The sequence below is a fragment of the Leptonychotes weddellii genome, chromosome 4 (genome assembly GCF_054177405.1).
Source record: "Leptonychotes weddellii isolate Sample4059 chromosome 4, ASM5417740v2, whole genome shotgun sequence".
NCBI lineage: Eukaryota > Metazoa > Chordata > Mammalia > Carnivora > Phocidae > Leptonychotes > Leptonychotes weddellii.
Window position 1 is genome coordinate 5,811,757 of NC_138372.1, and position 26,736 is coordinate 5,838,492.

Below are 26,736 nucleotides of genomic sequence, written 5' to 3' on the forward strand. Positions count from 1 at the left end.
ATGCGGGACTCGATCCCGGGACTCCAGGATCATGACCTGAGCCGAAGGCAGTCGCTTAACCAACTGAGCCACCCAGGCACCCTACAACCTGAAATTTGACTTGACTATAGATCTTATCTGTTAAGCTTACAAATACACTGACTGAAAATTTCTCAGCCATGCCAAAAATCACAAGACCTATTTATACATTTTAGCTAATTAGTGAAAAAAAGCAATTAACCAAGTTCTTTAATTATCAAGAGTTGATGATATTTAAAACACTTCTTTTAGAGGTCCCTATTTATTTTAATTTTTAATAGCACTTGAGTGGAAAGGGGCAAATACTATACATTTTAATCAAAGAAAACAAATACTTTAGAACACTTCATTTTACATAGTTTTTTTAAAGTCTGTTCAGGAATGCAGTTATTGAACAATTTTATCTGTAATAAAACAAGAACTCATTAATACTCTACACTAATAATCGTAAATATGAGAAGACACTAACCTGTTATAAACTCCAGGAGAACAGAGATTTTTTTTCTACTTATTCATTACCAAATCCTCAGTTCCTAGAACAGATACTCAATGTTTACTGAATAAAAAAAAAAATCCATATAGTGTTACTCACAATAGTAAAAAAATAAAATTTATGAAGTATTATACAGTCGTTATAATAATGAAAATTATGTAATTGCAAGGAAGTGCTTATACTTTTTAAAGTAACCCATTCATTTTTTAAAGCATTAATCTAAACATTTAGAAAATTGGGTTCTAGGACACCTGGGTGGCTCAGTCAGTTAAGCGTCTGCCTTCGGCTCAGGTCATGATCCCAAGGTCCTAGGATCGGTCCCACATCGGACTCCTTGCTCAGCGGGGAGCCTGCTTCTCCCTCTGCCTGCCACTACTCCTTCTGCTTGTGCACTCTCTTTCTCTCTGACAAATTAATAAATAAAATCTTTTTATTTAGGGAAAGGGAAAGGGAAAGGGGAAGGGAAAGGGAAAGGGGGAGGGGGAGGGGGAAGGGGGAAGGGGAAGGCGAAGGAAAGGAAAGGAAAGGAAAGGAGGAAAGAAGGAAAGGAAGAAAATTGGGTTCTAATATCAGCTCAGTCACTAATTTGACTTGTGCCTTGAGGTAAATGATGACCTATTTGAGCTCCAGTACCCTCATATGTGTATTACTTCTGCTACTCTTTGGCCCTAGTCCATTCTTGGGTAGAGATTACAGGGAGAAGAACACATCTAAACTGTACCAAAGCAAACGGAACCTGCACTATCCAACTGTACTAGGAGATCCTTAGTGATATGCTCTTCAAGCCACACTAACTCAGATTCATCCATTTTAACTCTAGGGCCCCAAAGGCATACTTGAACCACTCTACAAAAAACAGAGCCAGTAATTTAGGTCACACGATCCAAGAGAACAATGCCATCCAGGGTACATGAACATATCAAGCCCTACTGTCAAAGGAACCAGAAAATAAAGTACAGGTGGAGAGGGAGCAATTTCACCTGCTAGAAATAGAGTGTACATCTCTGTGCCAGTCAACAGCTTGTACAAAGTGGAAAAGGATGCTCATCAATCTGCTGGAAGAAAAGCAGCTATTCTCAAGTCCTTGGAATAAAATCTCGTATAATCTTACAATATTCAAGGTGCCAGGCAGGCTCAGTTGGAAGAGCATACAACTCTTGATCTTGGGGTTGTGAGTTTGAATCCCACACTGGGTGTAGAGATTACTTAAATATCTTTAAGGTGGGTGTGCCTGTCTGGCTCAGTCAGTAGAGCATGAGACTCTTGATCTTGGGGTTGTAACTTTGAGCCCCACGTTGGGTATAGAGATTACTTAAAAATAAAATCTTTAAAAAAAAACAAAACAGGGGTGCCTGGGTGGCTCAGTCGGTTAAGCATTTGCCTTCAGCTCAGATCATGATCCCAGGAGTCTGGGATCAAGTCCCACATGGGGCTCGATACTCAGTGGAGAGCCTGCTTCTCCCTCTCCTTCTGCCCCTCCCCCCTGCTAGTTCTCTCTGTCTCTCATTCTCTCAAATAAATAAAATCTTAAAAATAAATAAATAAATAAAATAAACAAATCTTAAAAAAAAAATTTTAAACAAAAAATTTGGCTCTGCCATTTCCCAGCCAGGCAACTTTTGGCAAGTTACCAAGCCATTCTATGCCTCCATTTCCCCATCACCATAAAATGGGGAAAATAATAACTATTACAGAGGATTGTTATAAAGATAAGATTCATGTAGAACAGTGCCAGTGTAAGTACTAAGTGAAGAATAAGTTGGTTTTTTTTAACGTAAGGTAAGTGATCTACACCAAGGCTTACTCCTTATAACAAAGACTAAAGACAGGAATCTCATTCCTTGTGGTCTAATTACTAGACCATGCAAACTCTTAATATAAAAGAGAAATCTTAAGGAAGGAAGTGAGGATGCTGTCCCATGGTCTTACTGACAAGCTAAAGACCAAGAGTTCCTAAATGGCAGGTTCACAGAGGGATGCAGGGGACCAATTAATCCCCTGAAATTAAGCAAAATTTTGAGGCAACAAAGATACTTTCATACTGTTATTTCTTCTGTCTTTAAAAAAAAAAAGTCTTGGAGCACCTGGGTGGTTCAATCGGTTAAGCATCTGACTCTTTTTTTTTTTTTTTTTTTTAAGATTTTATTTATTTATTTGAGACAGAGAGAATGAGAGACAGCATGAGAGGGGGGAGGGTCAGAGGGAGAAGCAGACCCCCTGCCGAGCAGGGAGCCCGATGCGGGACTCGATCCCGGGACTCCAGGATCATGACCTGAGCCGAAGGCAGTCGCTGAACCAACTGAGCCACCCAGGCGCCCCTAAGCATCTGACTCTTGATCTCAGCTCAGGTCTTGATCTCAGAGTCGTGAGTTCAAGCCTCATGTAGGGCTCAAGGCTAGGCATGGAAGCCTACTTTAAAAAAAAAAAAAAAGAGTCTTCAACTATCTACAGCCCTGTTTCGCTCTTCTCCTTTACAGCAAATATCCTCCAAAAAGGTGCGATATACATTCTCTCAAATTCTCCTTTCATTTTCTCTCAAACCCACTCCGATAAAGATCTTGACCCAAAGACTCCAGTGAAACTAATCTGGTCAAGTTCACCTCTGACCTGAACATTGCTAAATCCAATGATCAAGTCTCCATCCTAATCTGACCCAAATTAGCAGATTTTTTTTAACAGTTTCTCCCTTTTTCTTACTTGGCTTCCAAGATGCCATCTTGGTTTCCTTTTATGCTGATCTCTTCTCAGCGATTTTTGTTGCTGATTGTTCTTCTCTCAGACTTTTTAATGTCTAGTTCTTGGGCCTTTTCTCTACACTTCTGTTATGATCTCTTCCAATTTCCCAGCTTTAATTACATTTGCCAAAACTACAACTATGTATCTCCAATCCAGGTTTCTCACCTGAATTCCAGACTACTTCTACTGTCTTAAAACAGTCTACTCGGCATCTCCACTTGGCAATCTACTACTTGCCTTAAACTCAGTGTCCAAAACTAAGCTCTTGATCTTCCCCAAAAAGCCGGCTCTAACCACAGCCCTCCTATATTCGTTCCTGACAACTGCATCCTTCTGGAGTGTGCCTAGCTTGCTCAGTCCCAAACCTTGAAATCATTCTTTTTTTTTTTTAATTTTTTAAAATATGTCAGTCTTTATTTTTATTTTTTTAAGTAAGCTCTCTGCCCAACATGGGGCTTGAACTCACATCTCCCAGATCAAGAGTCACATGCCGTACGAAATGAGCCAGCCAGGTAGGTGGCCCACCTTGGAATCATTCTTGATCCCTCTCTTTCACTCCTGAAAATACATCAAAAAATACTGTTGTTCTACCTTCAAAATATGTACAGAAGCCAAAAATGTCCCACCACCCTCACTACTGCCACCATCACTTCTCACCTGGATTATTATTACAATAGCTTCACCTGTGTCCTCATCTCCACCCTTTTGCCCCAGTCTATTGTCAACACAGCAGTCAGAGTCATCCTTTAAAATGTAAACCATTGCCAAATCTCTGCTCAAAGCCTTCTAATGCCTTCCCATTTCAATTTAAGCCAAGGTCCAGAAGACCCCAGGGGCACCAGAGATCTTACTTGCCCCTACCCTCTTACCAGTACATACTAGGATTTTTATCTATCTTCAGAATCAGTACAGATGAATGGTGGTCCTCAAAAAGTCAGTCCAAGTCCTAACCCTCAGTTCCTGTGAATCTTACTTTATTGGGAAAAACAGTCTTTGCAGATATAAGTTAAGGATCTTGAGATGAGATCATCCTGGATTTATCCAATGACAGGCAGAAGATGAAACAGAGGAGACGTGAGGACAGAGAGAGTGATGTGTCTACAAGCGGAGGAATGCCAAGGATTGCTGGCAGCCACCACAAGCTAGGAGAGGAGCACAGATCGGATCTTCCCTCACAGCCTCCAGAACGATAGGAGAGAATACATTTCCACTGTTTTGTCACCCAGCCTGCATTCCTTTGTTACTGCAGCTCCCAGACACTAACAAACCTCTCTTCCCCTTGCTGGCCTTTGTGCTGGCATTCCCCTCATTTGAGCCCAAAATGCTCAAACTCCAAAACTCTGCGTGGGTAATTGGTGCACCATCTTTAACCTTTTGTTCAAGTATCACCCTGTTAGGCCTATCCTGACTTCCGTATTTAAATCACAACTGCCATTCTTCCTTTCCGCATTCTGTTTTTTCCACAGCACTTAGCACGTTCTATACTTACTTATTTGACAGGGAGGGAGCGAGCACAAGCAGGGGGAGTGGCAGGCAGAGGGAAGAGCAGACTCCCCGCTGAGCAGGGAGCCCGGATGTGGGACTCGATCCCAGGACCCTGGGATCATGACCTGAGCAGAAGGCAGACGTTTAACCACCTAAGCCACCCAGGCGCCTCTCTGATATACTTCATAATGTTCTTATCTATTATGCTTACTGCTTCCTGACTTCACTAGCCTATACACTGCCTCCACAGAGGCAGAGTTTGGGGATTGTTGGGGTTGTTTTTTTGTTTTTCTATTTTGTTCATTATGTATCCTAAACACCTATTAACTATTCCTGATAGAGAGTAGCCGTTTGATAAAAACATATGCTGAGGGGCGCCTGGGTGGCTCAGTTGGTTAAGCAACTGCCTTCGGCTCAGGTCATGATCCTGGAGTCCCGGGATCGAGTCCCGCATTGGGCTCCCTGCTCTGCAGGGAGTCTGCTTCTCCCTCTGACCCTCCTCCCTCTCATTCTCTCTGTCTCAAATAAATAAATAAAATCTTTAAAAAAAAAAAAAAAAACATGCTGAATAAGTTTGCTGAATGAGTATGTGCATGTCTTTTTCTGGGAAGAGAGTCCACAGCTTTCCTCAGATTAATAAAGTGATCTGCTACCCCAAAAAGGTCCTAATCTTTGTTCTAAATCTTTAAGTGGCTATGGAAAAAAAGATTTAAATTCTATCATAAAAGACCCAACCCTGGCACACCTGACTGGCTCAGTCGGTACAGCATGTGACTCTTGTTCTTGGGGTTGTAGGTTCGAGTCCCAAGTTGGGTGCAGACATTACTTAAAACACACACATGCACACATGGGGCACGTGGGTAACTCAGTAGGTTGAGTGTGAGACTCTTTTTTTTTTTTTTTTTTTGTGACTCTTGATTTCAGCTCAGGTTGTGATCTCAGGGTCGGTCATGGGATCAAGCCTTGCTTCGGGCTCCCTGCTCAGTGGGGAGTCTGCTTCTCTCCCTCTCCCTTTGCCCCTCCTCCCCCTCACACATGTGCTCTCTCTCTCAAATAAATCAATAAATCTTTAAAACACATACACACGCACCCCCAACTCTAGAAAAGCAAACAAAAACCAATAAACACTCAACATTATGACTACCTTGCATTTGCAAACAGCAAATACGTTAAGTTTAAGCTTCATACTCCTTTTGTTTACCCAAAAAAAACACTCTAATTTAGTGCTTGAGAAGTACCTTCGCCCACTTTTCACGGGACCTCCTACACTAAAGGGTACCCCTGGCTAAGCTATTGTCTCCCTATAGCTAAAGCAATAAAGAAGAGTGGTCATCCACGCAGAACATTCACATAAGCAAGGCAGTTTCACAAAGCTCAAGAATACTATCAAATACTTTTCTCTAACCTGGCTAAAATCCTATGCAAAGTAGAAGAGTAGAACCAAAGCAAACCATAACCTGTCTAGCATCTATCACTCCTATGGAGTAAACAGATGTTTACTCCAAATACAACATCACTGTTTGTATGGCCTTAGAAACCATTGTGGAATGAATGTCATTTACATCTACAGCTTTGGTATGAACCATAAAGCGTAACAATGAAAAGCAGTCAAGCACAGCAAAACTTGTTAATGGATTTTGATAACAACGGAAAGGCACCCATTGTGTTCCTTATTATTGCTGCAACATATTTCACAGTTAATACTAAACAGGTCAAGTTGAACACAAGCACACTAAGCACCAGAATTCAGTATATAATTTATCCAAGCATAATTCTTCAGACATACCTTTTATATTAAATAAATGGCCATTACAGACGAAAATTTGCACATCTTCTGCTATGGAATCTTTCTTGTTCCAGCAGCAAATGGATTTACAATACAATCCAGTCCCAGCCCTTACCTCTACTGGTTCCTTTCCCCATTTAAGCGGTTTAGTAATATCAAGGATACAAAATCTACCAAATACTCTGAAGAGAAAGTCATTTTGAACACTACTAACTCATTTTTTCAATGTGAGGTTTTACCTTAAGCTGTTTTTTTTTAAAGATTTTATTTATTTGAGAGAGAGAGAGAGAAAGCGCGCAGGCACGCGCAAGAGCCAGGGGGAAGGGGAGAGGGAAAAGCAGACTCCGCCAAGCAGGGAGCCCAATGCTGGGCCTGATTCCAGGACTCTGGGATCATGACCTGAGCAAAAGGCAGACACTTAATCGACTGAGCCACCCAGGTGCCCCCGCCTTAAGCTGTTTTTGAACAAGTGGTAAAAATTTCACCTCTCAGGACACAGCATTTCAGCAAATCCCAAACCTGAGCACTCTCTTCACCTCCACCACCCCACCCTGTCCAAACCACCACGTCTCACCAGGATTCCCGCAATGGCCTCCTCCCCAGCCTCCAACTGGCAGCAGTCTAACTTTGACACAGCAGACACAGGAGTCTTTTTAAAAGAGAAATCGGATGCTGTCATACGCCTGACCAAAACCTTCCAGTAGCATCCCAGTACGCATAGAATAAAAGGCAGAAACTTTACCATGGTCTGAAAGGACCTGTAAGACCCAGGTCTCTGCCTCTCCCTCTGACCTAACCTCCTACAGCTCTCCGGAGCTATTCCACTGTTCCCTGACTACACCAGCAGGCTCCTACCTTAGGACTTATGCACTTGGTAGCTCTCTGCCTGGAATGCCCTATCCCCAGATCTCTGCATGGTTCCTTATCCTGTTCAAGGCCTTGCTCAAACGTCACCTCTTCAAAGAAGTTGTCCGCAAATAGCCTACCTAAAATAGTACCCCATCACCCCATCAGTGTCTCTCCCGTTTGAGCATTACAGTTGTTCATTTTATAATTTGTTTAATTTGAATAAGAACAGAGGTATATTTTCCTGTTCAAAATGAAAGCTGGGCAAAACAAATACTATTTTACAGGCCATTCACTATGAAGTTGGACACAATATAAACACACACACCTTTTTAAAAATAAGCATGTGGCGGGCGCCTGGGTGGCTCAGTTGGTTAAGCAACTGCCTTCGGCTCAGGTCATGATCCTGGAGTCCCGGGATCGAGTCCCGCATCGGGCTCCCTGCTCAGCGAGGAGCCTGCTCCTCCCTCTGACCCTCCCCCCCCTTCATGTACTCTCTCTCATTCTCTCTCTCTCAAATAAATAAATAAATCTTAAAAAAAAAAAAAAAAGAAAAGAATAAAATTTATGGGCGCCTGGGTGGCTCAGTTGGTTAAGCGACGGCCTTCGGCTCAGGTCATGATCCTGGAGTCCCGGGATCGAGTCCCGCATCAGGCTCCCAGCTTGGCGGGGAGTCTGCTTCTCCCTCTGACCCTCCCCCCTCTCATGTGCTCTCTCTCATTCTATCTCTCTCAAATAAATAAATAAAATCTTTAAAAAAAAAATTAAAAAAATAAAAATAAATAAAAATAAGCATGTGGCTTATGTATGGTTTTCCTTTATTATTTTAAAAAGTATTAAAAAGAAGTGCTGTATGTACAAGAAGGTTATTGTACTGGTACTAGATATGGACGAAAAGGTATAATGGAAATAACCGAAATGCCCAATAACAGGGAAATACTTAAGGAATATATACATTAAAAAACATAATACAAACATAATAAATAATAAGTTATGAGTACATAAAAGCAGAAAAGTGTTTAGGAGATAATAAGTTTTAAAACATTAATTACAATGACAAATAAGTCCAACCTTTATATTGCTTAACTGTTTACTAACCATGAGGCATGGCCTGACCCGCTGGCAGAAGACACTTCAACAACTATCAAGCCTAGTCCCTGAGCTGTCTGAGCTCCCAGGATAGCCGAGGCTGTGTCCAATCACAGCTCAGAATCAGAAGAGATACCCAAGGACAGACTGTACAGGTGCCATGGGGAGCACAGCTAGGTATGACCCTGACTGAGGAAAGGCTTTTCCAATGCAAGGATGCCTAAACTAAGAACTGAAGAATACACAGGAGATAGCCAAAAGCGGGGGGAGGGGGTTGGTGGAGGTGGGTGGATAAATAGGTATGAAACAGAGTGGATATTTGGGTAAGAGGCAAGAAAAGAGATAAAACTGCATCATACATACGCTATGATTTACGATTTGTTTTAAAAAACTGTCCCAATAGAGAGGCACCTGGGCAGAGCGGCTCCGTCAGTTCAGGATCCAGCTCCTGATTCTGGCTCAGGTCATGATCTCAGGATCATGAGACTGAGCCCCGTGTAGGGCTCCACGCTCAGCAGGGAGTCTGCTTGAGATTCTCTCCTCCCCCTCCCTTTGTCCCTTCTCCCCCACTTCTAAAATAAACAAACAAAAAAAACCTGTCCCAATGGAGCATGTAAATTAAGTGTATAACATCCATAAAATAACATCTATATTTGGTAGTAGGATTTTTGGTAAATTCTTTATTTTTTATGAATTATGATATCAAATAAAAGCCAACAGTGATACTTCACAACCACTCAGACTTCTAAAAGCCTATTTTGTCCTGTGGCTCTTCTGTTTCCCTCAGTCTATCTGGCCTTCTGACCAAATACAAGTAAGGGACAGGAAACAATTTCAACACTGCACACAAGTGCACAAACACATCCTTCCGAGGCCTGGCCAGAGCACCTCCCAATCCAGAAGTACTAAGCCAGAAATAATCAGACCTCCCCAGTCTCTAGCTGCTCTGCTACTTTATTACCTCTACCCCCAACCCAAACACCCTGTTCTTCTCAGGTGCCAACAGGAACTCTGTGCTTAGCATTCCAAGCCTCCAGCATTTGGCCCACCTCATGTATCTCACCCCATTCCTGCCCACAGATTCTGCACTCTAGCAAGGCTCTCTCTGCTTGACCCTGTCTGTACACACCACACTCATTCTTGCCTCCGGCTGACCCCCTGCTTGGACCGTCAGAACCTGCTCTCCCAGTTCCTATTTAAACAGCACCCACTCTTCAAGGCTGGGCTCTTGGCTTCTCAATAAATAGTCAATTTCTTTAACCCACAATAATCTCTAGTTAACCTAAATTTGAACTATATATATATTTATGTTTATGCTAAATATGTAATTGGCTATATTCTACTTTTGTTCTAGACATCTCTAAATGTATTTTTGCAAGGCTTGCCTCCTAACTTGTGAAGCCAAAGGTAATAACTTTTATTTCTTCCATATCCCACTTATATCAGTATGACACTTGTAAAACACATCTGCAATACCTGCTGGCTGGCTGACAGTTCCTGCGTGGGAAGTTAAGCCAGGCAGAATTCAAAGCCAGCTGCTTCTCTCTGGAGCTACAGGTTTAAGGACCATGATTGGGACTTAATTTACATGTTCCACTGGGACAGGAAACAGAGCATAAATACTGATAATGCAAGACAGCTAAAGGAACAATAACAAAACAAAACAACCTAAATAAAAGAAAAAAGACTGATTGATTCCTAAGGCAGGCAAGCACCACCATATTGCAAGTCTCCCCAGCACCTTGTACATTATCTAACAAACAGTAAATAATACAAATAAATAAATAAATCTATTTGTGAATAATGACATTTAATGCAAGTGAAAAAAAATTTTGGGGGCGCCTGGGTGGCTCAGTCGTTAAGCGTCTGCCTTCAGCTCAGGTCATGATCCCAAGATCCTGGGATCGAGCCCCGCATCGGGCTCCCTGCTCCACGGGAAGCCTGCTTCTCCCTCTCCCACTCCCGCTGCTTGTGTTCCCTCTCTCGCTGTATCTCTCTCTGTCAAATAAATAAAATCTTTAAAAAAAAAAAAAAAATTTGAGGTAATAGGTATGACTAAAAGCTTAGATTTTAATTTTAAAAGCCCCAAGGTGATCCTTGTGTTATTTTTTTAATGCTAATAAATTTATTTTTAAACAATGCTTCAAATCCTCCATAAGGAGATATCTTAATTTTTCTGAAAACTAAATGAGCCATTCTGCAAGAAGAAAAAAGGTCAGGCATTACTTCTTACTTAGGGAGGAAGAAAGGCTAGCAGGAGAATGAATTGAAAAATTAAATACTGTGCCCCTTGCCACACAATGAAGAAAACATGCAAATCAGACCAGCATCTAATTTACTTGTAGCACGTGACCACAAAAAAAAATGTGCAGGATTCCAAGGCAGAGAAGTTCCCCTGGCAGGTCAAGGCAATGCTAAGTCCTTCCGGTATAGGACACCTTTTTTTTTTTTTTTTAAAGATTTATTTATTTATTTTAGGGAGCACATGAGTGGGAGCCGCAGAGGGAGAGGGAGGGAGAATCCAAAGCAGACTCCGCCAAGCTAAGCGCAAAACCCAACGTGGGGCTCGATCCCATGACCCCAAAATCACGACCTGAGCCAAAACCAAGTCAGAACACCTAACCAACTGCACCACCCAGCGCCCTGGACACATTATTCTTTATTTGAAAAGAGTTCTTTTTCCAAAAAGGGGACTCAGGAAAAATGAACAAAATTATTTTAAATAAGCTCTGAGAGTGTATGTTCTTAAAAGTAAACAACACATATAGAAAAGTATTTTGGGTTCAGTGGAAGACAGGGTTAGGGTGCCCAACCTCTTCTTTGAAGAGATTTACCCTCTTCTCTCTAGAAACCTTTAGTGACACGAAAACGTCACCCCAGTTACTTCAGGCCACATAGCCACAATAAACACAGCTGCCTAAAGAATCCATTTGTTGACAAACAAGTAAGATGTCCCATAAGTACTATATAAATGTCCATAGTGCATGCACACCTCTCACTGTGGGCTGTGGGTCAGCATGTTTCCACTTCTATTATAGTTCTTTTCAGACTGTATTTTAGTGATTCCTATTCACATCCATTTCCTCAAATCTCTGTCAGCACAGTGACACGCCTTACTCATCTTTGTGCTCCCAGTGCCTAATACTGTGCCCTGCAAGAGACACTAGAAACAGTACTGCAGAATGAATGGCCCAATGTGTCACTCATCCTCCCTTCTTAAGAGCTGACCACCCAGAGAAAAGGAGCCTTGGATGAGAGCAGCCTTCACATAGAAGCTAAGCCTGAAATTACAGATCATTACTATAAAAATCATTCGCTGACCTATTAATCACCTTGTCTATCATTTCAGAAAAACGACTTGAGTTTTCTTTTCATGATTAGTGTAGGTACATAAAAAGTATGATTCTTCCAAAATCGTTTTTTCCCCAAATTAAACACATCACTCCTGGGCACCCATAAAAACTACAGAAGAAAAGGGAGGGGCGCCTGGGTGGCTCAGTCGTTAAGCGTCTGCTTTCGGCTCAGGTCATGATCCCAGGGTCCTGGGATCGAGCCCCATATTGGGCTCCCTGCTTCACGGGAGGCCTGATTCTCCCTCTCCCACTCCCCCTGCTTGTGTTTCCTCTCTCGCTGTGTCTCTCTCTGTCAAATAAATAAATAAAATCTTAAAAAAAAAAAAAAAAGGAAGAAAAGGGAGCATTCTGCATATGAGAAGAAAAAGACATTAATTTCAAACCTACAATTCTCTAAAACTCAAGCAAAACAGAAAATATGAAGGAAAAAAAGTTCTGTCAGAAACCACTTAAGGACAAATAAAGTACATCGTCATGATAAACTTAGAATAATTCTCTCCCAGAATTTATCATCAACAGGTGAAGCTTCACAGAAAAAAGATAAATTAGAAGAGAGCCTTGTTCACTTAATGAAGCCCAAGTTACATCTTTTTATAACCCATTAAGCTTATATAATTGAACCAAGTGTATAACTTCTTCCATGCATCTAAAAACAAAAGTCAGTTCAATAATTCACAGCAGAAAACAGGTAGTCACAAGCATGACAGATTTACCTCATCTCTGAAACATACTTTTAACTATGCACTTGGCTAATTTCACAGTCATCCATTATTCTTATGGACCCTCTTAAAATATCCACTGAAAGAGAATTTCAAATACTGCCCTCTAATTCAGTGTGATACAAACAACAGGTCTTGTGTCCAAAATTGTATCAAATAGCCACAGTACCTTTTCAGTAACACCATGAGCAGGAGGCTAAAACCCCCCACAAATCATCTCTGTAAGTGGGTCCTGCAGTGACTGTGATACAGTGCCATGGGTGCACATACAGTTACTCCTAGACAACCACCTCCTAAAAGAAGAGATGACTGTCACTGCATCTAAAGTTAAAACCAAACCTCAGAAATGCAGCCGTGCCAACTCAGTATCACCGGAGTTTTCTAAACAAGTGTCACAGATGAGCTCAAAATAGGTCAAACTCCTCCCTCCTTGGTGCTTTAGCAGCTTTCAAATCTCTAACACTCCCCCCAGAGGTGAGATTCTTTTTAGTGGTGTCTTACACGTAGTATTTTCTCTCAATTTTAAGGTCTAAAGAAGCTGGGGGGGAATGGGGGCTGGGAGTACATCAGAGAACCAGGAGTCTATTTTTATATTGGGAGCTTAAAGTGAATCATTTTGGAGCAATGCAGACAAAGCTGAGGCCCACCTTGATGACAGCTGTATCAAAGACCTAAATTTCCGAGGATAACAAATCACTAGAGTAAGCATATCAACAGCATGTGTACCCTGCAAGCATTTTGCAACCTTAACATTACCATCCCCTACAGTCCTTTCATAGTCTCAAAAAGATGCCTTGGATTTCAAAGCCAGCCCCACATCAGCAAGGTTTGCAAATGGCAACCCAGAAAACTGCAGGAACACGGGCAAGGCCCAAGCAAAATGGATTTGGGGGATGCAAGGAATTTGCCATCACCTGTATTCCCCTAAGGGAATGACAGAAATATGGTCACATCATTAAAAAGAGAAATGACCCCAAATACACAAACCAAATGAAAAAACAAATTATATGAGGACCTCAGGAAAGAGGCAACTACCCAGACCACTCTTCCCCTGATTCAGGACAGTCTCTCCCCTTCCACCCACCCCCAAAAGAGACTAATATTAACTGCTTTAATTACAAATTAATCTCTGACTCCTAAGCAAAAAAGCTTCAGAGCTTCTTTCCTGAACAATTAGACTGGAATAGCAACTTGACAGAGAAAAATGGCCTCTTATATCATGCCAAGGGCTACAAGCTAACTCTAGCTTTTTCTGTATCTTTATATTAAAAGTTCCTGGGTCTGGGGCGCCAGCCTGGCTCAGTCAGAAAAGCATGTGACTCTTGATCTCAGGGTTGTGAGTTCAAGCTCCACACGGGGGGTAGAGATTACTTGGATAAATAAATAAATATTTGAAAAAATAATAAACATGGGCGCCTGCGTGGCACAGTTGGTTGGGCGTCCAACTCTTGGTTTTGGCTAGGGTAATGGGATTAGATCCTGCAGCAGGCTCCAGGCTCGGGGCAGAGTCTACTTAAGATTCTCTCTCCCTCTCCCTCTGCCCCTCCCACTCCTGCTTTCTCTCTCTAAAATAAATTGATAAATAAATCTTTTAAAAATAAATACACAGGGGCACCTGGGTGGCTCAGTCAGTTAAGCGTCTGCCTTCGGCTCAGGTCATGATCCCAGGGTCCTGGGACTGAGCCCCACGTCGGGCTCTCTGCTCAGCAGGGAGCCTGTTTCTCCTTCTCCCTCTGTCTGCTGCTCCCCCTGTTTGTCTCTCTCTGTGTCAAATAAATGAATAAAATCTTTGAAAAAAATAAATAAATAAAATAAAAATAAATACATAAATAAATAAAAATGTAAGTTCCTGGGCCTGTGATCAAGGTGGCAGGAAAAACTGATACCTGCTCCCATTCCTAACTCAAATAACCTATTGATGCTATCCCCATTGTTTTACCACAAAAAAAAGTACATTTACAGATTTCTGGGATTTAAAAAATTGCTGAGTTTGTTAAAAAAGGTAATGCATTATCACACTCATAAAATGTCTTTCTGATGTCTCCTCATAAAATGAAAACAAAATATTTATTTTAGGACAAAACACAAACAAGAGTTCTCTACTGCAGCTGAAGACTTACTGGGCAGTTATTAGTACCTGCATAAAAATATTTGGAACAGGGGCGCCTGGGTGGCTCAGTTGGTTAAGCAACTGCCTTCGGCTCAGGTCATGATCCTGGAGTCCCTGGATCGAGTCCCGCATCGGGCTCCCTGCTCAGCAAGGAGCCTGCTTCTCCCTCTAACCCTCCCCCCTCTCATGTACTCTCACTCTCTCAAATAAATAAATAAATCTTTAAAAAAAAAAAATATTTGGAACAAATATATCTGCATTTAATGTTGTTATAAGAAAAACATCAAGATGACAGTGGACTTCTCTAGGTAACATTACAGAGAATAAATATTGCTAGACAAAGGCAAGATTGTGAGCCACAATAGCCCTGAGTTCCTGGGAGAGAAAAGGAAAACTAAAGTACTTCACATTTATAGGGTACGTTTATATTCTCAAAGTATTTCCTTATCTATTTTTTCCTTTCAGTGTATGTACTACAGTCGCCATTTGACAGCTAGGGAGGCAGGGCACTTCATCATATGTTGAGCCCACAGCACAGGCAGAATCGTGGTGCAGGTCTTCTCATACTAAATAGAATACATACGTCCAGCTTATTTATAATGCTCATAGGCTATCATGGTTCAGGACTTTTTGGTAAAGCAAGAAAAATCATGAATGACACAGCACATACACAGTGTGTTTAAAAGGCCCAGTTACTCGCTCCTATCAAATCAACATCCTATTTCTGAGCAAAACATTATTTCTGGAGTTATATACACTGTTTCCCACAGGTCACCCAGTTCTCAATATCTCACATTGATTCAAATGCACATATTACCCAAGAATTTCATTTTTTTAATTTTTTTTTTTAGTAGAAATGGAAATGCCCACAAACTAAGCTAAATGCTATGTTCGAGCCACTCAATGTTCACACATTAGTCTCATCCTAAGTAATCATGCCACTGACCCAAGTGTCAGTCAGCATAAATCTCCATATGAAGAGCTAAAGAAAAAGAAAATCTAATTAAAAGCCCAAGAAAAAATCCACTTTAATCAAGGCTGCAACCCAAAGGCCAAGGGACTTTACAGTAGGGAAAAATTGTAAAACATGAAAAAATTAGTAACAAGAAAAGAGATGTTAAGGGGGAAAAAGAGGAGACATTTTAATTTAAAGGACTAAAACCAAACTAATCAAAAATAACTTTCCAAACAGAGGAAGCATAAAAAGATGAAGAAATAATGGAAAATGGGGAGAGTTAAAATGCAGAGAACCACAATTTTAAGTATATTTTACTAAGAAGAAGAACAGGAAAATAAATGTTTATAGTATGACTTTATAAAATCAAAAGAAAAGAATGATAGATTTAATTCTGTCAAAATCAATAAAAAACCATCTACCATGAGCCTATGTTGACATCTTTTCCCAAGTGGAACAACCATACAGATGAGGGTCCCAGACTTGGCCAATAACAAGGGCCACTATTCTATAGGAGTCCTTGGACTATTAGATGGGAGCCAAACTAGAAGACAGAAAAGGTTTACTCTAAAAACTCAGTCTAACAAATTACCAGTATGCTTTTCTCCACACTAAAATGTCTGTGTGGATTGTAACCAGGAACACGCACAGGCCAGATCACCGTTTTTTGTTTTTCAGATCATTACTGTTCTTAATGTAAAACAATGTCATCATCATATCAAAAACACACATACATACACTCGTTAGATGTTAAGAAATCTCTGAAATAAAAAATTATCATAGTAACTTCAAAGAAGTTGAATCGCCTACCTAAAAAAAAACCTGACTTACTAATTTTAAGCACTTACCGTATTTTAAAAATCTTTTTACCTCAGAAGCTTTTTTCATGTCAGACTTTTCAGAAAAAGTCGAAAATCTGTATCACCTCTAACAGTTGGAAATCAGTTTCAACTACGACTTATTTAAAAGAAATCACTCCCCATCCAGTACCACAGCACTGAGATTCCAAAGCAGTTGTCATGCATAATTCCATGTCAGAACCCAACTAGCACAACTGCACTCCCAAAAAGAGAGGCCTACAGACTAGAAAAATAACAGCATAAGTTGCATTTCCCGTTTCATATTTTGAGCCTAATATGCTGATGAGTCCGGAAAGAAAGAGAAGACCTCAAGTTCAGTTTGACAGTTATTCACTACAAACAATAAAGCAATGGCTGGCACTCAATTTTAAAATAAATGACTAAAACCCACAGGGTATATACTTTAAAAGGGTAAACTTTAAGGTATGTGAGTTATATCTCAATAAAGCTTTTTCTTTTTTTTCTTTTTTTTTTTTTTTTTTGAGAAGAGGGAGAGGGAGAGAGAAGCTTAAGCAGGCTCCACACCCAGCATGGAGCCAACAGCGAGGCTCAACCTCACAACCCTGAGGATCATGACCTGAGCAGAAATCAAGAGCCGGACACTGAACCAACTAAGCCACCCAGGCACCCTAAGCTGTTATTTTTTTTAAATAAATAAATGTTACTTAGAAAGAAGTACTCCAGGGGCGCCTGGGTGGCTCAGTCGTTAAGCGTCTGCCTTCGCTTCAGGTCATGATCCCAGGGTCCTGGGATCGAGCCCTGCATCGGGCTCCCTGCTCGGCGGGGAGCCTGCTTCTCCCTCTCCCACTCCCCCTGCTTGTTTTCCCTCTCTCACTGTCTCTCTCTCTGTCAAATAAATAAATAAAATCTTTAAAAAAAAAAAAGGTGGGGCGCCTGGGTGGCTCAGTTGGTTAAGCGACTGCCTTCGGCTCAGGTCATGATCCTGGAGTCCCGGGATCGAGTCCCACATCGGGCTCCCTGCTTGGTAGGGAGTCTGCTTCGCCCTCTGACCCACCCCCTCTCATGCTCTCTCTCTCTCTCTCTCATTCTCTCTCTCAAATAAATAAATAAAATCTTTAAAAAAAAAAAAAAGGAAAGAAAGAAAGAAATACTCCATGTAATATAAACCACCTGACTCTATTACTGAGAGTCCACAAAAATGTGTATTTTAGGGCACCTAGCGGGCTCAGTCGGAAAAGCATGGGACTCTTGATCTCGGGGTCGTGAGTTCGAGCCCCACGCTGGATGTAGAGATAAATATAAACTTTTTTTAAAATGTGTATTCTAAATTTTGATATATAAAAAGATCACCAACTTCATTTACAATCAAAAAAATGCAAATTAAAATGATACTGTACACTCTTCACCTATCAGGTTAGCAAAGATTAAGAACTCTCATAATAGCCAGGATTGGTGAGAAAATAAAGAAACTGAACCCTAAAACACTCTTTGTGCACACTGGCCTATCTGGGAGGGCAATTTATTAACAGCTTTCAAAATTAAAAATGTACAGGGGCACCTGGGTGGCTCAGTCAGTTAAGCGGTTAAGCAGCTGCCTTTGGGATCACCTGAGATCAAGCCCCTTGCCGGGCTCCCTGCTCAGTGGAGAATCTGCTTCTCCCTCTCCCTCTGCCCCTCCCCACCCCCCCACCCCACCCCCGCCGCTTTTGCACGCGCAAGCACGTGATCTCTCTCTCAAATAAATAAAATCTTTTTAAAAAATTAAAAACAGGGGCGCCTGGGTGGCTCAGTCGTTGAGCGTCTGCCTTCGGCTCAGGTCATGGTCCCAGGGTCCTGGGATCGAGCCCCACATCGGGCTCCCTGCTCCGCGGGAAGCCTACTTCTCTCTCTCCCACTCCCCCGCTTGTGTTCCTGCTCTCGCTATCTCTGTCAAATGAATAAATGAAACCTTTAAAAAAAAAACTTTAGATATACATACCTATGGATTCAGCAATTCCAATTCTACGAATTTACACTATAGATATACCTATACAGCTGTACAGGTACAAGGATCAAAAAAAAATCAGAACCAATTTAAGTGTCCATCAATGGGAAACTGAAGTATACATCCACACAATAACCCACTATGCAACTGCTAAAAAAAAAAAAAAAAAGACCTGAGGTATAATTACACGTATTGACTTGAAAAGTATATGCTTGAAATATTAAATAAAGAAGCAAAATTCAGGGGCGCCTGGGTGGCTCAGTCGTTAAGCATCTGCCTTCGGCTCAGGTCATGATCCCAGGGTCCTGGGATCTAGCCCCGCATCGGGCTCCCGGCTCAGCAGGGAGCCTGCTTCTCCCTCTCCCACTCCCCCTGCTTGTGTTCCCTCTCTTGCTGTGTCTCTCTCTGTCAAATAAATAAATAAAATCTTAAAAAAAAAAAAAAGAAGCAAAATTCACAATAGTATGTATAGTGTGTACACACGTGTTTATGTAGATATAGAAAATGTCTGGAAGAATATTGGGGAATAAGCATTACTCTTTTTGAACTGTAGGAATGTGATTACAATAAGCATATATTAATTTTATAATTACAATTTGTATGTAATTTGAATGAATCAGGCTCTCAAATAAAGTCTCCCCCTGGTGTTAAATCTCCCCATGCTATGACCCCAACTTGTCTTCCCAGTGCTTCACAGTTCCAGCCAAACCAGTCTGTTCTTCCTTTGAGAAAGCCCAAAGGACTCCTCTCCAAAATACTCTTAACAACTTGGTCTGAACAGCTACCAGCAACAGCTTCAAATATAAATTACTTCAGCTGAAAGAACTACATATGCCTGCATCTACTACAGAACATTTTAAAAGAATTAAAAAAAAAAAAAAGGAAATCAAAACACAGTTAATAATCCTCATCACAGAAGCAGCAAAAGTTCTCCCCATTTCCCATCTTTCCAGCCTGGGTGCCTTTGCTCCATGCAATTTCCTGCCCGAAATCCTCTTAGCTACTTACCACATGTCCAAATCCTGCCAATCCTTCAAAACACAGGTTAAACACCTCCTGCTACACCAAGTCTTCCCTACTGCCCCCAGCCAGAGCTAATTCTCTTCCTTAAACCATAGGACCATCCCCTCTTGAAACACATTCCTCTATCAAGTACTCAACGGTGTACAGGTCTTATTCCTATTGGTGAGAAAACTCATCAAGGGCACATTAAGTGTCTAGGTCACTGTGTATGCCTCATTTCATACATAAATTAAACTGATATTTCACTAAAGCATTAAGAAAATGGCAAGAGTCTAAAAATAAAAAGCACAGGTTTTTCCTATTTATTTTTTTTTTAAGATTTTATTTATTTATTTGACAGAGAGAGAGAGCACAAGTAGGCAGAGAGGCAGGCAGAGGGAGAGGGAGAAGTAGGCTCTCCGCTGAGCAGGGAGCCCGGTGTGGGACTCGATCCCAGGACCCTGGGATCATGACCCGAGCCGAAGGCAGACGCTTAACGACTGAGCCACCCAGGCGCCCCAAAACATCTACATTCTTTTTAAATATTTTATTTGTAATGACTTAGCACCTTTTTCATAGCATAGTGGGAATTTAAGAGTCTTTACAGAATCCTTAAGCAGGCTTTACACTATGAAAAACCTTGAATAACTTGGTTGATAAGTATGCTTGAAAAGAGTCTGTACTTTTTCTGATCGTGAACAGCAACTTTTCTTCCCAGAGCTCAGGGTGACTTTAGTTTTGCAAGTAGGAGGACACGGTTTATCTTTTCATCTGTTGGTTGTCATATTTTATTTGCCCCAGCATGCAAGTACACTGTATGCAATTGTGTAATTGTCATAAATAAGTTTCTTTTAAAAAAATTATTTATTTATTTGATAGCACAAGTAGGAGGAGTAGCAGAGAGAGAGGGAGAAGCAGGCTCCCCACCAAGCAGGGAGCCTGACATGGGGCTCGATCCCAGGACCCTGGGATCATGACCTGAAGCCGAAGGCAGACACTTAACCGACTGAGCCACCCAGATGCCTCCATAAATAAGTTTACTTTTTAAATGCTGTTTACAAATATTTTTGGTACCTTAGACCCAAAGTTAGGAATGTATTATAAAGTTGTGTCTAAGGACTATTTGAAACCCTGTGTAAGAAATTGATGCTAGTGATTGCCTTTTTTAAAAAATTATTTATTTATTTCAGAGAGGGAGGGAGGGAAGGGAGGGAGAGAGTGGCAGAGGACGACCCTGAGATCATGACCCCAGTGAAAACCAAGAGTCTGAAGCTCAACCCACTGAGCCACCCAGGCGCCCCCTAGTGATTGCCTTTTAAGGAGGCATACTAGGGCACTGGGGAGGGGGCTAGAGAGGAATCCTTAACCTTTCATACTCTTACTGTTTGTGGTACATAACTACTACCTAATTAAAATAAATAGGAAGGGGCGCCTGGGTGGCTCAGTTGGTTAAGCGGCTGCCTTCAGCTCGGGTCATGATCCCAGGGTCCTGGGATCGAGCCCCGCATCGGGCTCCTTGCTCAGCGGAGAGCCTACTTCTCCCTCTCCCTCTCCCACTCCCCCTGCTTGTATTCCTGTTCTCGCTGTCTCTCTCTGTCATATAAATAAATAAAATCTTTAAAAAAAAATAAAAGCATTTCTCAGTATCATAATAGCAACAAAATGCACATTTTTCTAATTTATAAATGGTAGGAATTAAATGTTTCTAAGAGGTCTTTAATCATATTTAGTGTATAAAAACTTAGGAAATTTCAGTCATTATTCCTACAATAAAGAATCACATAAAAAAAATACATGGCAGATTATGCTACAAAGATCAGAATGTTCAAATAAGAAGGAAGTCAGTTGTCTTATTAGAAAATTTACCTAGCAGGCACCAGGGTGGCTCAGTCGGTTAAGCAACTGCCCTCAGTTCGGGTCGTGATCCCAGGGTCCTGGGATCAAGTTCCACATCAGGCTCCCCACTCATGTGCACTCTCTCTCTCTCTCTCTCAAAAATAAATAAATAAAATCTTAAAAAAAAAAAAAAAACTTACCTAGCAATAAAAATCTGAAGCCATCATTAGCTCAAAAAAAGTTTAAAAGGAGGGAAAACAGAATGGGAAGTCATCAGAGAAGGAGAAAAAACATGAGAGACCCTTAACTATAGGAAACAAACTGAGGGTTGCTAGAGGGGAGTGGGTGGGAGGATGGGGTAATTGGGTGATAGGCATTAAGCAGGGCACGTGATGTGACGAGCACTGGGTGTTATACGAAACTGAGAATGTGTTAATACCACATTATCCATTGGGATTTTGGTCAGAGGGCCAGCAGTCCTGCAACAGGGAGTCTTCCCTTCTTCCAAACCAACAGAATCTCCGATTTCTTTTGACTAGGCACACAGCCATCTCCAGGAAAGACTACATTTTCAGCTTCCCTTGCAGCTATCTGTGGCCTAGTGATTTGGTTATAATTAAAGGGACAGAGCAGAAGTGATGTGTGTAACTTCTGAAAAGTATCCTCACAGGTTGGGGATGTACACAGCTTTTGCCCCTTCCTCCTCCCCCTGGTGAGAATGCAGAACTGACCAGAAGAACTAGAGATGCTCTTTGACTAAAAGGAGAAGGCTGGGACTCCTAATGAGCATGAAGGTACTATACTAGCTCAGGGTTGTCCATGCTTTACATGAAAGAAAGGAAACTTCTACCTTGTTCAAGCCATTGTTATTTTGGGTTTCTGCCACTCACTGCTATACCTAATCCTACTTAAAACAAGACAAACCTAAGAAAGAGTACTATATGTATTTATTAAGTACTACTTCATTAAACAATTTCTAATACATATTTTAAACTTCCTAGGATTAAAATAAAAACTTTGATGATTCAAAAAACTAAGAAGCACTGAAATGTCTTTCTATACTATATGTCAGATATAAAAATGTTATTATCAAGAATTTGCACAAAAATCAGCTTCCTGAATATCCTTTGGGGTCAGGAGATTAATCCAAACCTCCTGTATCATCAACCTCAATAAACTATACAATAATATTATCCAATCATTCACTTGACAAGTGAATACCTGCTACGTTCTTCACATGCTAGATGCAAAGGACACAGAGGTGACCAAAGCAGTGCCCTCCTGGAGTTGACAGCAATGTACCTGAGGTTGCAGAATCTGAGAGCAACACTCCAGATGCCTCTCTTCTAGCCTCCAAGTTAATTATATCCCTTCTGCTACCATGTTCTTATTTCAGATTGAGTATAATATGATTAGGCTTCAATTCTGCTCTACTAACATAATCATATATAATCATATTCCTCAAAGATTATACTCCCTTTACCAAAATTAAAATGAGCATATTACCAAAATGCCATAGCAGCTATCATTAATGGTGGGCCACTTTTCCAAATGACAAATCTTATTTTCACATAACATTTCTGCTTAATTTCATCTCAAAGAGTAACCTTATCCTTAAATTTAAAAAAAACTTTGCAGTTCCCCCTAGCTCCCAGGGAATGTCCTTAAAAAAAAGGTCAGAATGTAGGGCTGCTAGACAGATGGCCAACCATGTTTAGATATTCCTCGCAGGCCATTAAACCAAGTTCACTAAAGAGCAGAAGCTGGACCAAACAAGATGACTTGCACTCTCTCCCCCACCCCCTACCTTCTTGAACCTCTCTAAGAAGAAGGAATACTAATTTAAGTGGGTCAGAGTCCAAAACACTGATTGGACCTGTTTATAAATTTGAAGATCAAATGCAGATTAAACATGACACATATAATGAGGGTTTGCTATCTTGCACTTGCTCATTTCTCTCTCTTTGGGTCTTCTGTAAAGTAGTCAGCCTAAGAGTAGTAAGATAGTGGGATTTTGGAGGAAGGGAGATCCCTTGCCTAGGCCTCAAGTTTAAGCAACATGCTACAACCTAGGATACTAGACAGCTCTACATGGGTATTTTGGCCAAAAGCCCAATTAATAATAAAATAATACTTTGAATTTCCCACTTGCCATGTTCTACTTATATAAATCTCCTTCAGGGACACCACAAGGAAGAGAAACAACTAAGCTATGACCTTCTGATCATTCATTAACACCCCAAATCTCACCATTATTCTACGGTCTGTATCATTCACTTGGTATTTAATCATGTACAACACAATGAAAGTTTTAGTTAGTAACTTAGAACCTATTTAAACCCTGTAGAGTTGACCCGCTGCTCCTACATATCTCCTGGTTATTGAGTATTGCAGATAACAAAGAAAGCAAACATAATAGAAAGCTAGATCTCTACATGACAATCATAACAGTAAATAATTTTTAAAAGCTAGTACTTAGTGAATACTTAGTATTTACCAGAAACATTTTAAGCATCTTGTATGTATTAATTACTTTGGTCCTCCCAACAAACTTGTAAGATGAGTACTATTATTATCCCCCATTTTACAGATAAGTAAACTGAGACCAGAGAGGCAAGTAACTCCCCTAAAGTCACAGAGTTATTAAGCAGCAGACTGGGGATTGAGTCTACAACTCTTAACTACTTTGTTAAAAAGTATGATGGTTAAGAGTGGACAAATACCACTGGTATATTTTGAGGCTCAGTACCCAAAAGCCATCCAAGGAGACAGAGGGCAACATGGATCAGGATCTCAGGAAAGGGATTAGGGCTGTATTTATAAACTTGCAAACTAGACACACTAGGTAGAACAAGGTCACACTAAAAAACGGTGCTGAGGGAGAAGTTAATAAACAGGATCATGAAAAACAGCAATATTTAAATATTAAGTAGTTAAAATAGTTAAAAGTTGACATCTTAGGCCAAACTGGTAATGCAGCAGGGTTGTATTTTTGTATGTTATATACACAAAACATACACTATACTACAAATCAAAATATATTAATAGTTATACCTACTCTATGGGAACTAGAACATAATTTAACTATAATGACTATAGGTTTATGGTAGCATCTGTTTTTGTTTTTATTGAACTGTTGGTCATAACTAAATTTTTCATGCTAAATCTTTAGACAATAACACTACCTATAGCACTGCTCCTGTGACAGAAAATAATCTGCTTTAAGATCTATCTTCAGGAATGCTTTCCAGGGTATAAAGCTATGAAAAGAAAGAGCCTAAATACATGACTACCTTTCAATGATTTTAAGATGCCTGATGTTTACATCTGTACAGCATGGGAACTGAGACAGATCTTACACAGTTTGTTAGCATTTTTTCATTCTTAGCAGTACATAAAATAATGGTGTATCTTACTACTGACTGCATCTTAGATACAATGAAATGTGTCTTTTAGGATACATTTAATTCCACATATAAGCATATATACTGCTGTAGTTAAAGGAAAACTTTCTGACTTCAACAGGTTTACAATCTAATTGAAAGAACATGATTTAACATTAAGATATAGGGACATCTGGGTGGCTCAGTCAGTTGAGCCTTTGGCTCAGGTCATGATCCCAGGGTCCTGGGATCGAGTCCCGCATCAGGCTCCCTGCTCAGCAGGGAGCCTACTTCTCCCTCTGCCTGCTGCTCCCCCTGCTTGTGCGCGTGCGCTCTCTGACAAAATCTTTAAAAAAAAAACCATTAAGATATAAATGAAAGTAATAAACATTAACACAAGCTATGAGTGTCTTTTCACCATCTTTCAATGCTGCCATAATGGTGCACATGAATGTCCTGGCTGATGCTCTCAAGAGCATCACCAATGCTGAAAAGAGAGGCAAATGCCAAGTTCTTATTAGGCCATGCTCTGAAGTCACTGTTCCGTTTCTAACTGTGATGATGAAGCATGGTTACATCGGTGATTTTGAAATCACTGATGTTCACAGAGCTGGGAAAATTATTGTGAACTTCACGGGCAGGTTAAACACGTGTGGAGTGGTCAGCCCCAGATCTGATGTGCAACTCAAAGGTCTAGAAAGATGGCATAATAACCTACTCCCATCCCACCAGTTTTGTTTCATTGTACTAACAACCGCAGCTGGCATCATGGACCATGAAGAAGCAAGACAAAAATACACAGGAGCAAAAAATCCTGGGATTCTTTTGCTCAGGATATAATACACATGTGCAAATAAAATGCCTCAATGGACCCCCCCCCAAAGAAAAAGAAAAGAAATGATAAAATAAGTAGGAAGGTAAAAGAACTGAAAAGAAAAGGTACTTAATTAGTAGAAAATCAGAGTGGCCAAACCAAAAAAAGGCAGGTATCCTAAGCATAGTTTTAATTGAAAGAGAGTAAATCTGGGGTGCCTGGGTGGCTCAAATGGCAAAGCGTCTGACTCCTGATTTCACAGTTCAGGTCATGATCTCAGGATCCTGGGATCTAGCCCTGCATTGGGCTCTGCGCTCACCAGGGAGTCGGGTTAGGGATTTCTCTCCCTCTCCCTCTGCCCCTCACCTCTCTCTCTCAAATAAGTAAAGAAATCTTAAAAAAAAGAGAGAGAGATTAAATCTGATGTAAGAACAACAGGAAGAAGGTAGAGAATAATGATACCTGAACAAAGGCAGAAGGAGAAGATGAGTAACACAAGGTTATGGTCATGCCAGTCTCCTCTAAGAACCCGCAACTACTCTCTAGTTAAAGTAAAACATCACTTGAGGATAACTAAACAAAGGAGAAAACATTTTTTAAGTCTTCTATATTTTTCTCCTTTGAACCCCTGTAGTGGTTTTATTTTGGGGGGGTTTTTACAATTTTATTTATTTATTTGAGAGAGAGAGAAAGAGAGAGAACAAGCAGGGGAGAGGCAGAGGGAGAGGGAGAAGCCCGACCCAGGGCTCCATCCCAGGACTCTGAGATCATGACCTGAGCTGAAGGCAGCCGCTTAACCGACTGAGCCACCCAGGTAGCCCCCTGTAGTGGTTTTAAAATAAATCTACAAACTTTTCGATACTCCTCCTTCAAGAGGTGGAGCTTAATTTCCTTCCCTTTGCACATGGACTGGACTTAGTGACTTGATTTTAACGAATAAAATATGATAGAGGTGATGGTGTGTAACTTCTGAGAATAGGTCAGAAAAGGCATTGAGGGGGTGCCTGCGTGGCCCAGTCAGTTGAGCGTCTGACTCTTGATCTCGGCTCAGGTCATGATCTCAGTATTGTGGAATCAAGTCCTGCCATCGCATCAGGCTCCGTGCTCAGCAGGGAGTCAGCTTGATATTCTCTCTCCCTCTCCCTCTGCCCCATCTTGTGCACATGCTTGCTTACTCCCCCCCCCAGCAAAATAAAAAAATAAATTGCTTTTGTTTTGTTTTAACTTAAAAAAAGAAAGAAAAGGCACTGAGGGTTCCTCCTTGCTTCCTCTTTCTTTCTTTGATCACTCCTTCTGGAGGAAGCCA

General features: G+C 41.0%; 1 protein-coding gene and 1 pseudogene across 3 annotated transcripts in view; one reads left to right on the top strand and one right to left on the bottom strand.

The window, feature by feature from the left end:
- The window catches only part of RERE (arginine-glutamic acid dipeptide repeats), a 414,521-nt gene that overhangs the window by 379,436 nt on the left and 8,349 nt on the right, over window positions 1-26,736 (bottom strand). The gene's annotated exons all lie outside the window — the stretch shown is intronic.
- LOC115941405 (small ribosomal subunit protein uS8 pseudogene) lies at window positions 25,055-25,456 on the top strand (annotated as a pseudogene).